Source organism: Petaurus breviceps, unplaced genomic scaffold, assembly GCF_028583685.1.
Source record: "Petaurus breviceps papuanus isolate PSGF00001 unplaced genomic scaffold, PetGlider_PUasm1.0 91133, whole genome shotgun sequence".
Lineage (NCBI taxonomy): Eukaryota > Metazoa > Chordata > Mammalia > Diprotodontia > Petauridae > Petaurus > Petaurus breviceps.
In genome coordinates this window covers 40,626,721-40,639,589 of record NW_027187419.1, presented here as the reverse complement: position 1 = coordinate 40,639,589, position 12,869 = coordinate 40,626,721, and the positions used below count along the sequence as shown (strand labels likewise).

General features: G+C 41.8%; 1 pseudogene; it reads right to left on the bottom strand.

Annotated features, from left to right (window-relative positions):
* Positions 1 to 2,500: 2,500 nt before the first annotated feature.
* LOC138154956 (complement component 1 Q subcomponent-binding protein, mitochondrial pseudogene) lies at positions 2,501 to 10,148 on the bottom strand (annotated as a pseudogene).
* Positions 10,149 to 12,869: the final 2,721 nt, after the last annotated feature.

Below are 12,869 nucleotides of genomic sequence, written 5' to 3'. Positions count from 1 at the left end.
GTGTGTGTGTAGTATTCTACCTGAGATAGAATCCTGAATTTAAAGAGTTTTCCCACTGATATGTCTTCCTTGCCTCTATATGCAAGGTATACACCACCTTCCCTGGGGAAGGAAGAATGCTGGCCAACTCTGCCTCTAGATATCACCTTGCTTTCCCTACCCCATCCACCCTGTTCTTGGGTTCTTAACCTTTTTGTGTGTGGCATAGACCCTTTTAGCAATCTGGTGAAACCCATCTACCCTTCTCATTTTTTTTTTGCTTTTTTTTTTTTTTTGGAGGGGAGAAGTTAGGGCAATTGGGGTTAAGTGACTTGCCCATATGGTTAGTTAAGTGTTAAGTGTCTGAAGCTGGATTTGAAGTCAGTGACTCCAGGACCAGTGCTCTATTCACTGTGCCACCTAGGGGCCCCTCTCATTTTTTTAATGCAGAAAATATAATGCATAGGATGACAAAAAAGGTAATTATATTGAAATGCAGATATCAAAAATATATAATTTTCAAAAACCAAATTCATCAACCCTAGGATGAAAACTCCTATCCTATGTGATCTTGGAATTGAGTTTCTGCTATAGCACAATGTATTGTGAGTATTTACTACGCTCTCTGAGTCAAATTGATCTTTCATTAAGAGAATGCCTCTACCATAAGAAATTATACATAGATAAGGATCATTGAAATAGAAAGATAGGGTCACTATACCAAAAATCCAGACCCTGGATCCAAGGTCACATTTTAAGGAATAAAAATATTTGGTTCACCTTTACCAACCTATTCCTAGAATGCCCATATCTTGCTACAGGTTTTCTTCTTCTATTGGACTCAGGAATCATTGGGCTCGATAATGTAGAATTCTCTGGCAAAAGCAAATTCCAGGGCTGATCCCATATCTTATTCCCAACCCTGAGTAGCCCACAATTTCAGGACAACTAGTTACTGGGCTCAGAACTCGTTTGCCTGTTCATATGTACCCTCTTAAATTCCTGTCAATCCCAAATCTCTTCTCATGTTCCACTAAACTGGCCATAAGACTCACTTGGTTATCTGTAAAAGAGTGCTCTGCCAACTAGGCCTGAACTTTCTCATTCCAAATTTCCCTTTAAAAATGGATCTTACCTAGACAAATGTCTCAATGTCCTTGAACATTGGTCTCTCTCCCTGATTTATATATATGAACTAGACCAAGCTAATCCTGGTGAAAGATACATAGACTAGAACTTGACCTCAAAGTTCCAGTGAAGTCCCTGAAAACTCAGGGGCTTTACTCTTCATCAAGGGCACAAGCCAGTCTAGTGAAGCCCTACCCAAAACCCCAGTGATGAATGCCACCCATCACTGATCTGATGAAAAACATGTAGCATGACATGTGAAAGAACAGTTGGCATTTTTCAAGGAAGCAATCAGCAAGCATTTATTAACACCCATCTCCCAGGCACTATGGCAAACCCTGGGGACAAAAAGACTAAAATGCAATAGTTCCTGCGCTCAAAGAGCTGTCATTCTATTGTGAGAGACAAAATGAATATACATGATTTTTTGTTGTTGTTGTGTCATAATTCAGTCACGTCTGACTCTCCACAACCCCATTTAAGGTTTTCTCAGCAAAGATAATGGAGTGGTTTGCCATTTCCTCCTCTAGTTCATTTTGCAGATGAGGAAACTGAGGCAAACAGGGTAAATATTTTGCCCAGGGTCACACAGCTAGTCAGTTTCTGAGCCTGGATTTGAACTCAGGTCCTCCTGACTCCAAGGCCAGCATTCTATCCACTGAGCCACCTAGATGCCTAAATAAGTATAAGGTATTTGGGACTGGGGGAGAAAAAATACTAGCAACTGGGAGAATCAGGAAAAGTTGTGTGTCCCACTTCACTAAGCACAGAACTTGGAAGCTTTAGATTCCTGTGGCATCAATTGCCCTCATTTTAGAAGTCATGAAATGAATATCTATGCCGAAAAAGGAGGTGCTACATTCCTTGACTGCTACAACTGCTTCCTAGAATTCTACACAGTCCCTGCTATAGCACCCATCTCATGCTCTTACTACACATTTTTATTCCAGGGACAGGGAATCAGAAGTAAATTTTACCTGTACAATTCCAGTAGGATGCATCTGACCATGTCTTCATCACTCCTTAATACTATGATTCTGCATTTGGGATTTGGGACAGTGTGAACCTCAACCCCTACAAAGGCAACTACAAATTGTCCCAGTCCCCGCAATGAAAAAACAAGAAGAGAGAGCCTCAGACCATAAGACAACAGGCTCTGCAGCTCCCCAGGTCCTTCTAGAACTCAATGGGTCTCTTCACCAGCGCTAATGAAAACAAGCAGAGGCCACAGGGTGGCAAAACTTTAGAACCCAGGCCCTCTGCTTCCCAAAAAGACTATGGGTTTGGAGTTAGAAGGAACCTCAGAGGCCATGTAGTCAAACGTCCTTGTTTTATTGAAGCAATCTGCCTTAATTTACACTGACAGAAGTGAAAGTGGAACCCAAACATTGACTTTCTTTTTTTTTTTTTTTTTGGAGGGGTCCAAGGGTTTTATTTCTTGTCATTCTGTGGTGGCGTACAAAAATGCCAGCAAAGGAAATAAAGGGTTAGGGAACATAATTTACGCCTGGCGGTATTTCACAGCACAGCGCTTTCTCCATGATGGCTTCTAGAAACGTTCTCTGGGAAGGAAGGGCTCAGGGAGCACAGCAGCCTCAGGCCTCCCTACTGACACTTGACGAATCCTTTCAGGTCTTCCAGAAAGTTGATGTATTCCTGGTGCTCTAAGGCCGTGCTGAGCTCAATCAGCTCGTCTGCGAATGTGTTGTCCACTCCCCTGTCAGCCAGGAAGTCCATCAAGTGATCGTACAGGGCCCAGTCCAAGGAATCTGTGTTGAGTATGTAGTTTGTATCCTTCCAGTCAGATTCACTGCTGGGCTGAAAGCTAACTTCCCGGATGGAGAAGATGTCACTGTCATCTTCTTCTTCCTGTCCAACCTCATCCTCTGGATAGTGGCGGTCCAGCACAAGGGCCTTCTTGGTATCATCCTTCACAACCTCCACCACGAAGTTCGGGGTTGATGTAAGTTCAGGATCTTGCGGTTCTTGGGTTTTCTGTCCCTCTGGTGGCTCATCATCGAATGTCGGTGGGATACTGTTGTTAATGTTGAATGTGACTGTGATCCTCTCGCCAGCTACTCTCCGGACTAACTTGGCTTCTGTCCCTTGCACACCCAGCTCCCAATCCCCAGACATCTTGGGGAGGGATTTATGTTTCTGGATCTTCCTCTCCTCTTTAATTTCATCTGTCAGGAATTCAGCAAAGGCCTTGTCCCCCTCCGTGTGGAGCCCCCCGCACGTGCACGAACATAGACCGGGCGTGCTCTGGAGCGGCTGCAGGAGGCGGGGGCGCGCGGGGCCCTGCCCGCTGGCGACTCCTCCTCCCAGGAGGCCTCCAAAGGCGCGGGTGGCGGCCGCCAGGGCGGGGCGCAGCGCTGGGAGGGCGGCGGGGCGCAGGGCCCGGGCCGCAGAGCGCAGCAGCAGGGGCAGCAGCAGCGGGGCTATGACCGACACACGCGGAACCAAACATTGACTTTCAATACCATTCAATTTCCACTGTGCTATGTACCTCCCCACTGTCTTTGCAATCTCCACTAACACTATATAGAGGCCAGCCTGATAAGTCACACAGCAGCTCTGCTTCCACAGTAGGACTTCCCTAAATGTTGGAGCAGATGTGCTAATGGAATCAACATTCACTCATTAAAGCTTTTCCCTGCCATAGCTCCTCTCCATTTACACCAACCTAGTTCCAACACCTCACTCTCACCAGGCAACCCATTGCTTTTTTTTTTCCAAAGATCTCTGTCAATGAGCAATTCAAAATTTACAAACATCGTATAAAAGAATATTTTGTTTATATTCTAGCACTTACCAGAGTGCTTGATACATAGTAGGTACTTAGTAAATGTTTATTGATTGATGGTATAGCAACACCCTACTCGATGCCAACTTATATTCACACTTGCAAATTAGGTAAGCAGAGGTCAGCTGTTACTTGTTCTGGGGTAATTATATGTGTGGCTACTCCTTATGCATGAGCCCCAAGTGGTAAGCTTCCTCTTAACAATCAGGCAGTAGGTACAATTTGCTCTTAGTAAAGACATTTACTAAGAAGGCATAGTAAGAGCAGTAACTACAAAAACATTATCCCCTCCCACCCCAGAGCCTTGCAGCACATTCTTTTTTTTGGGGGGGAAGGCAGTTGGGATTAAGTGACTTGCCCAAGATCACACGGATAGTTTTTGTGTTGTGTCTGAGGCTGGATTTGAACTCAGGTCCTCCTGACTCCAGGACCAAGTGCTCTATTCACTGTGCCACCTAGCCACCCCGCAGCACATTCTTACACAGAAAGTGTTTATGGTTAGAATGGCTGTAACCTTATAGCACCATGGTAGTGAGACACAAATATAGGCAACACACATGTCAAAGGCAATTCACAAATGCAGTGTTCCAATATATTTTTCTCTCCATAGAATTCTCTCAAAGCTTCCTACTGGCTACAGCGATTCTGTTAAATGAATTACTCAGCTGGTCTTGCTTCTCATATGGCAGAGTTCCTGCTTGCTTACTCCTCACAAGGTAAAATGTCTCTACTGCTAACTTCAGGCACAGATGGAATCCTCCATTGGGGTACTGCCATGCCCTTATAGAAGGAACAGAGACTTTTAACTCAGGACTTGCAGAAGCTTCTCCAATTCTGCTACCTCAGGGTAGCTACCTCTGAGACTCATACCTTCTTAGGGAAAAGGTGAGAAAATAAGATCATCCCAAGATTAGCCTCTCCTTTTCACAGCTTTTCCTAGTATACAACTGAGTCTGCTTGGTAAAAAAAAAAAAAAAACATTTCATTCTTATTTATCATGACTATACAATGCATTGTTCAAATCTTCATCTCTCTTGGCTAGGTCATAACCAGATAATGGACATTTGCCTCATAATCAACAAATAGCTCTAGAGTTCAGTGTTCCCCATTATTTTTAAATCATGAGGTTTTTCTATTGGTCTATGCAAATGAATTGTTAAGGAAAAAATCCAGAGAGGATCTATTCCTCCTAGAAATGAATTGTCTCTACTTCCCTTTTTACATGCAAATGAATCACTCAGAGCTTCCTGTATTTTATGAGGCATAGAATGATCAATTCACATCTGTAAAGGGCTCACCCTATAAGTAGAGTATATCTTTAATATTTTTTTTCCTTTAGAATTTGCCCCTTACTACCAGCAAATTTGCTAAAAAAAGGGTAGAGCCTATTTTAATTGTCTAAACCAGGGTGGGGAACCTGCAACCTTGAAACTACATGTGGTCCTCTAGGTCTTCAAGTATGGCCCTTTCAATGGAGACTATTTCTGTCAAAGAGCCACACTTGAGGACCTAGAGGACCACATATGGCCACAGGCTTCCCACCCTGGCTAAACAATAAGAGATGAGCCTCCAAATAAGGTGGTTGTAGTGTGAATAGAGAGAAATTAATGAATGCAAGAGATGTGGAGGAAGAACTCAGAGGTTTTGAACCTGAGTGATTAAATAATGGTTCCTTTTAATAGAAAAAGGAAATTTCTAGGGTGGCTAGGTGGCACAGTGAATAGAGTACCAGCCCTGGAGTCAGGAGTACCTCAGTTCAAATCCGGCCTCAGACACATAACCCACTTATTAGCCATGTGACCTCAGGCAAGTCACTTAACCCCAATTTCCCTGCCCCACCACCCCCCTCCAAAAAGCAAGAAAAGAAAAAAAAAAGGAAATTTTAATAGAAAAATATTTTTTGTAGGAAAAAAATCTACTCCACATTTGTTATGTCCATTTGAATGCAATGAGCTTAAGGTTCATATGGGATGTCCAATTGAAGATGAGAGATTACGGCTCAGGAGAGAAAGGAGAACTGTATACTTATGTTTTGGATTCATCTGCATAGAAATAATTGAACTTTGGGGAGTTGATGAGATCACAGAGAGAGAAAGAGTTTATAGAGAAAGAAGGTCTAAACCAGAATTCTGGGGTACACCCACATGTAAGGGGAGGGGCATGGATGATGACTAAACAAAGAAGACAGAGGAATGGTTCTGTAGTTAGGGAGAGAACCAGGAGAAAGCAGTATCATGAAAATAAATAGCAAAGAGAATCCAAGAGGAAGGAGTGGACAATGATGTCATATATTACCAAAAGGATGAGAAAAGACTTTGGAATACTTAAGACTCCCCTCTATGCTCACCAAAATTTGCCAGTCTTCTGGTTGATTATCTCAGGATCCCTTGTCTCCTAACTTTCAAATCATTTTAATCTTTAATAAAATAATTCTAGACAATGTGTTCATAGCTACTGATGCATTACTCTTCCCATATATCATTTAATGGGGCCTGTTGGAGATGCAATGCCATAATCCAAATAATAATAAAATTTTCAGGTACTGACAGACCAGTGTAGGAGACTTATAGGAGCAAATGGGCTTTTCAGTGCCCCTTAAATTTATATTCCTTAGGCAGCCTTTGAGTCATTCTATACATGGTCTTTGTCCTTGGGTTGGAAGCACTCCTGTCCCCCACATACACCCTACAATCATAATTATATCCCAGAAATTCTAGTGTAATTGCTCTCTCATCATTTTCTCCATTGTGACAGCCCACCCCAAAACCATCAGCACCACATATCATTTGAAAATACCTGTTAAATCATTTTGCTGATGAAATCAGCAAATCAGAGACTCTAGTTATTGCCTCTCCTTCTCCCACTTCCCAGTGACCTGCCCCTCCTCTTTGTACAATTCATATGGCCTTTCTCACATTCTTCCATGTATTCTTTTTGAGGAGGGAAGGCAAGGCAATTGGGGTTGAGTGACTTGCCCAAGGTCACACAGCTAGTTAAGTGACAAGTGTCTGAGGTCAGATTTGAACTCAGGTCCTCCTCACTTTAGGACTATGCTCTATTCACTGTACCACCTAGCTGCCCCTATACTTATTCTTGTACATTTTATTTCCTCCAGTATAATGCAAGCTTCTTGAGGACAGAGACTTCTTTTTGCTCATCCAGCGAACATGCCCTGCACCTAGCACAGGGTCTAGGGGCACAGAGTATAAACTCAATAAATATCTGTTAAATGGATAAGTGAACATCATAAATGGATACAGTTCTACCAATCAAGGGAAAACTTCTGGGACCTGTCAAGGGGCTGAACCTTCACAGTACAGGTTACTCCTTGCAGGCACTGGGTACTTAAATGCTTGTTATGTGTTCAACATTAACAGCCCCTCCTTGGAATGTTTTCATTCGGTTCCAGAAGAGATGTCATCCTACATCAAGGGATTAATATTATTGTATGAGCATTTCTTCTGAGCTGAGATTTCTGTCACATTATAGGATCCTCTATTATTAATCATTTTCTCTAATATCTTAATAATGTGATAGGAAAATCAAATTAGGTTAGTACAAATTTCCTGTTGAACTGTATTAACTTTGCCTAGTAAAGAGTGTTCTTCCTAATGAGAACACTAACAGCCAGTTGAAATTACACACACACACACACACACACACACACACACACACACACACACACACACACACACACACACACAGAATATAGTAAGTTAGACAAATTCCTGCCTGTCCCCTTCTACTTGCAGTGAAGCCATCAGAGACAGGAGAAGGGAATACCTGAGAAATATGGTTAAAGGACTCTTGAGTGGGATGCTGGTTAAATGGAATTATTGAGAGGCTGGGTGAAACCTGAAAGCCTACGTTTGATTAAGCTTCAGATTGAAAAATAGGTAGGGTAGGGGGCAGCTAGGTTGCACAGTGAATACAGCACCGGCCCTAGAGTTATGAGGACCTCAGTTCAAATCCGACCTCAGACATTTAACACAAAAACTAGCCGTGTGTCCTTGGCAGAGTCACTTAACCCTAATTGCCCTCCAAAAAAAAAAAGCCAAAAAAAAAATTTCCCCTGCTGGGTCTCTTTATTGAAAAAAAAAAAGAAAAATAGGTAGGGTAATGGGTAAAATACTGAATATGGAGAAAGACATGAGTTCAAACCCTGCCTCAAATACTCACTAACTTTAAGTATCTATGTCCTTGTGCAAGTTTCTAAACTTCTCTTTGCCTTAGTGCCCTCAACTATAAAATTGGGATTATAACAGCACCTACATCCCAGGGTAGTTATGAAGATCAAATGAGATTGTATGTTTAAAGTGTTTGGTACACTATCTGACATGTAAAATAATCTTCCCCCCTCTCCCCACAAGGCAAGCACTCACATGGAGGCCAGAAGAAGCGATACAAGGACACTCTCAAGGTCTTTCTTAAGAACTTTGGAATTGTGTAACATGGGAGACACTGGCACAGGATCTCTCAGTATGGGATGCCCATATCAGAGAAGGTGCTGTGTTCCATGAGCAAAGCAGAATTGAAACAGCTCAAAAGAAACACATGATGCACAAATTTGGAGAATCCTCCCCAAATGTGCACATAGACTCTTTGTGCCCCACCTGTGGTAGAGCATTCCAAGCTCATATTGGTCTGGGTCAGACACAGTGAAACTTGACTCTAGCATAGAGATGTCATTTTGGTCCTCTTCAAGAATGAAGGACAACAACCAACCAAGCTTGGCACACTGAATAAATGCTCAGGGGAGAGAGAGCTGGGCCTAGAGGAAGACTTGAGTTCAAATCTGACCTCAGATATTTAAAAGCTATGTGACCCTGGACAAGTCACTTAACCTCTGTTTGTCTTAATTCACTGAAGAAGGAAATGCCAAACCAAGATCTTTGCCAAGAAAACCCCATGAACAGCACAGGGTCACAAAAAGTCAGACAGGAATAAACAACACATTTTCACTGTTACTAAAATGAACTAGACAGAAACCTAGGCAAGAGAGTTGGGTCATTTTTTTCTACTCTCTACTTTTTAAATTTTTTTTTTCTTTTTTCTTTTTTGCCTTTTGGAGGGTAATTGGGGTTAAGTGACTTGCCCAAGGTCACATGGCTAGATTTTTGTGTTAAGTGTCTGAGGCCGGATCCAAACCCAGGTCCTCTTGACTCCAGGACCGGTGCTCTATTCATTGAGCCACCTAGCCACCCCTACTCTCTACTTTTCATAGCAATCTGGCTGAGGCCCCCAAGTTTGGAGGCTTGGTCTATGGGAACCTCCTTTGTATCCTATGAGTTTACTTGTCCAGCAATGCCATTGCTCAGTCTAAGGGAGTTTTTCTTGCAGCTAGTTTGGAGAGTGACTAAATGCTATGGAATTGGGAGAAAAAGGACAGCAAGTGGGCTCCTACATCTCTTCATTCTGAGCTAACATTGTGCTTGGCAGTGTAGAAAAGCATTAAAATAAAATGCCCCAACATTATATCCTCAGAGAAATAGGCAAAGAAAAATAGACTTCCCTTCACCCTAAGGAGAGCTAGCTTTGTATTCTATACCCTACTGTTAAGGTCCCTTGGTTGGGAAATAATTCAATAAGAACTCCAAAGATGTAGAAGAAAGCATGTATCAGGAACTTGGAAAAGTCCCTGAAGACATCTTCCTGTTTCCATGACCAGAGGACCCTTGGACCAAGGATACTTAAGACAAAGCTGTATACAAAAGTTGAGGCTTCTTAGGAGATGAGATCCTTTTAAGATCGATGTTCATCACCCCCACCAAGGATAATGCTAGCCAGACACCATTCAGTCACTTTGTTGAATAATTGTATCTTCCATGGAGAATTTGTTGGCATAACTTACCCATATTTCAGATCTGTCATTTTGTACTGATTCCAGTGTTATATGGATCTTAACCTTATTTTCAGCTTGTCTGTCAATTATTCCCTGTCTATTCCCCTGTTAACTTTGGCTAACAATGCAAGTAAGAAGCCCAAACTCAACTTGCCTTGTACTCCCCCAAAATGTCCTGCCCTTCCACATCAGGGTCCTTTCTAAGTCTTCATTCCAGTCAAAATGCCCTACTTGCTGCTTCTCATTGATGGTCTGTGATCTGCCACCTCTGCCTCTGTTCATACTGTCCCTCATGCTGTCATACACTGTTAATATCTGCCTCTTGGAACCCCTCCCTTCTTTCAGAACAATGCTCACAGGCCCATTATTGCATAGGATTTTTCCAATTCCCATGTTGCAACCTATTCTATTTCTTGATAATACTTCACTTTATTTTTTATTTTTTGGTACTTGGTATTTTTTTTTATCTTTGTACATGTAGTATCTTCCAAGTAGAAGGGAAGCTTAAAAAGCGAGGTGTTGTGTTTTTTTTAATTTTTGTTTTTGTACTTCCAATACCTAGATTATTGCCTGGCATGTAGTAGGCATTTAGTAAATGTTTGTTTGATTTAATTCATTTACTTTTGGTCTATAAAGCAGAGGTCCAACTCTTGCCAAGTCCTATACCTGCCAATGGCTGACATACCTGTGACCAATTCTTTTTAGAAAGGCAACTTTACTACAATCTGCCACACCTTTATACCTTCCTACATCACACTATGTCAAATTCATTACAGCATTCCACACCAATGGCATCTATATCATCCCTATTTATTTGTCTCTTTCCTTCATCTGACACTCGACACTTCTTGGTGCTGTAATATAAACATAATATAAACAAGGATTAATGAGGAATAGGTGTGATGTTTAAGGTTTATTAGAAAAAGCAAAAAGATGAACATTTCAAACTATACCATTTACTGGCAGCCCTTGATCTAAGTAAATTCCATCTGTGGAATTTGGAACTTTGAGGGTGAATGTGGTGTTATTGTAATTGATCTGCATTTATCATATGCATCAAGTTTTCAGGATAAGCTGGGAATAAGAGCCCAGATCAATTAGCATATTTTTGCATTCAAAGATGGAAGGTCTGTGATGATCTAAACTAGGTCGGAAGTTGAGAGGAAGAAGGAGAAATGGCAAAGCTTGAGAGGTCGAATCTGGCTTCAGACTGTTCCCACATCCAAGATAAATGTCTATGAACTGGCAATGGCAGGTGGTTATTGGGATGGGGAGAGTCTGAGAATTGGAAAGCTATGAAGGATAATATAACTGACCAGACTGAACCTGAATCACCCAATGAGTCCTGAACCTTTAGTGAATCATTTCAATATTTACCAAATCATGGGATTGATCGCATTCTTGAGTCTGTCTTTACCAAACATTGTCAACTGATTCTAATGGAGAATGTTTTCCTGTAGTAAAATTTTTTCCAAGTAATAATAACAATCAATGATAAAATGGGATTATTACTACTATGGAGGCAACCAGAAACAAATTCATTCCAGAGACTGAAATGTACCCTCCCCTCTCCTCGCTCTATCTGAATTAAGACTTTGTAATACTATAACTACTCTGAATGTACTACAACACTGGATGTTTTTCATGGAATTATGAAGTAACTATGAACCCACATATGTAGTAACCACATGCAGGCACATCCTGCCTAATGTCATTAATCATTCCTATAAAAAATCTAGTGATAGGTGACACAGTGTTTAAGGGAAGCAATTTTTTTTCCCCTAGGAAAAATTGTGAAGCATATCCAGTAAGTAGTCTAATGCATACTGAAGTTATCACCACTTAGCCTCCAGTGCTACCCCAAATTGTTGCTGACCATCCAGTTTGCATGTTGGTAATCGGCTTAACACTCGGGATTCATGACAGTACAGCAGAGATTGGTTAGAACGTATTAACAGTGTTACTGGAAAGTGACATTGGTTGTGCAGGACATGCTTATAGATATTTAGGAGTGTTTTAATTAATTCTTAGTTCACAGAAGCTAATGAATGACACGTGGACACATTTGAGTCATCAGTATCTAGCCAGAGCCATAACTGGAGAATTCTATTGCCTGGGAATAATTCAATTGGGATGTGTTCCATCCTGGATCCAGCATAAAGAGCACCCCATCTTCCAGTGTCTGACCTCTACCTCTGGGAAATGTTTGGCATCCATATTTCTACTCTCTAACCAGCAATGAAATGAAACAAAGTTGATATTAGAGAAGAGTGTGATATTAGGGGAAGGAAGACCATGGAAGAGAGGTAGAAACCTTGGGGTGTTTCCTATTGATGTGGAACCAGCAGAGCACTATAAGACTGAGAGCTGACACATCAGAGGCCCTTTGCAGGAAGGAAGCACACTTGCCCTTGAAGTCAGTACCCTGGGGCAAAAGTCCAGGCTCCTAGCCCTGATAATGGATAGGGAGAATTATGTTCTTATTTCCAAAGCACAGATTTGAAGCTCGACATAGAAAGAAAATGATGGTTCCTCCCTTTGAGAAGCTCCCCCTAACTTTTAAGCTTCAGAAGGGAAAGTTGCCACATCTTATATGTAATGATGTTCAGGATCTCTCCACATCTAGAGATCAAATTTAGCTGTGCATAGTATAAGACCTCTTCTAATTTCACACCAACTAGTTCATCTCTTTCTTCAAATCATGCCATCTTTCCAGCTATAAAGATTTCACTCTTCTTCAGTAACATTGGATTTGTTCTTGGGGAGCTCTGCAGATCTGAGGGAAAGGCCTGGATGTAATCCAGGCTCCCGTGGATAAGAAGTTTAAGAGCTTTTGGTTCAAGATTGCAAGAGGCTGAAAGGGGGTGGAGGAGAGGAGAGAGAAATAATCACGGACACAGTGATAACAAGTGACGGATGCGATGCTGAAACCGGGCTGAGTCCAGTAAAGACCATAAAACATCCAAAAATTAAACTGACAGCCTGGTATAAACAAGCTCAGAGTAAGAAACGTCTCATTGGTTGGGCCTCCCAAAGGCCTGGGGACAGCAGAAGCTAAAAATGCATGGTGTGTGTGTGTGTGTGTGTGTGTGTGTGTGTGTGTGTGTGTGTGTG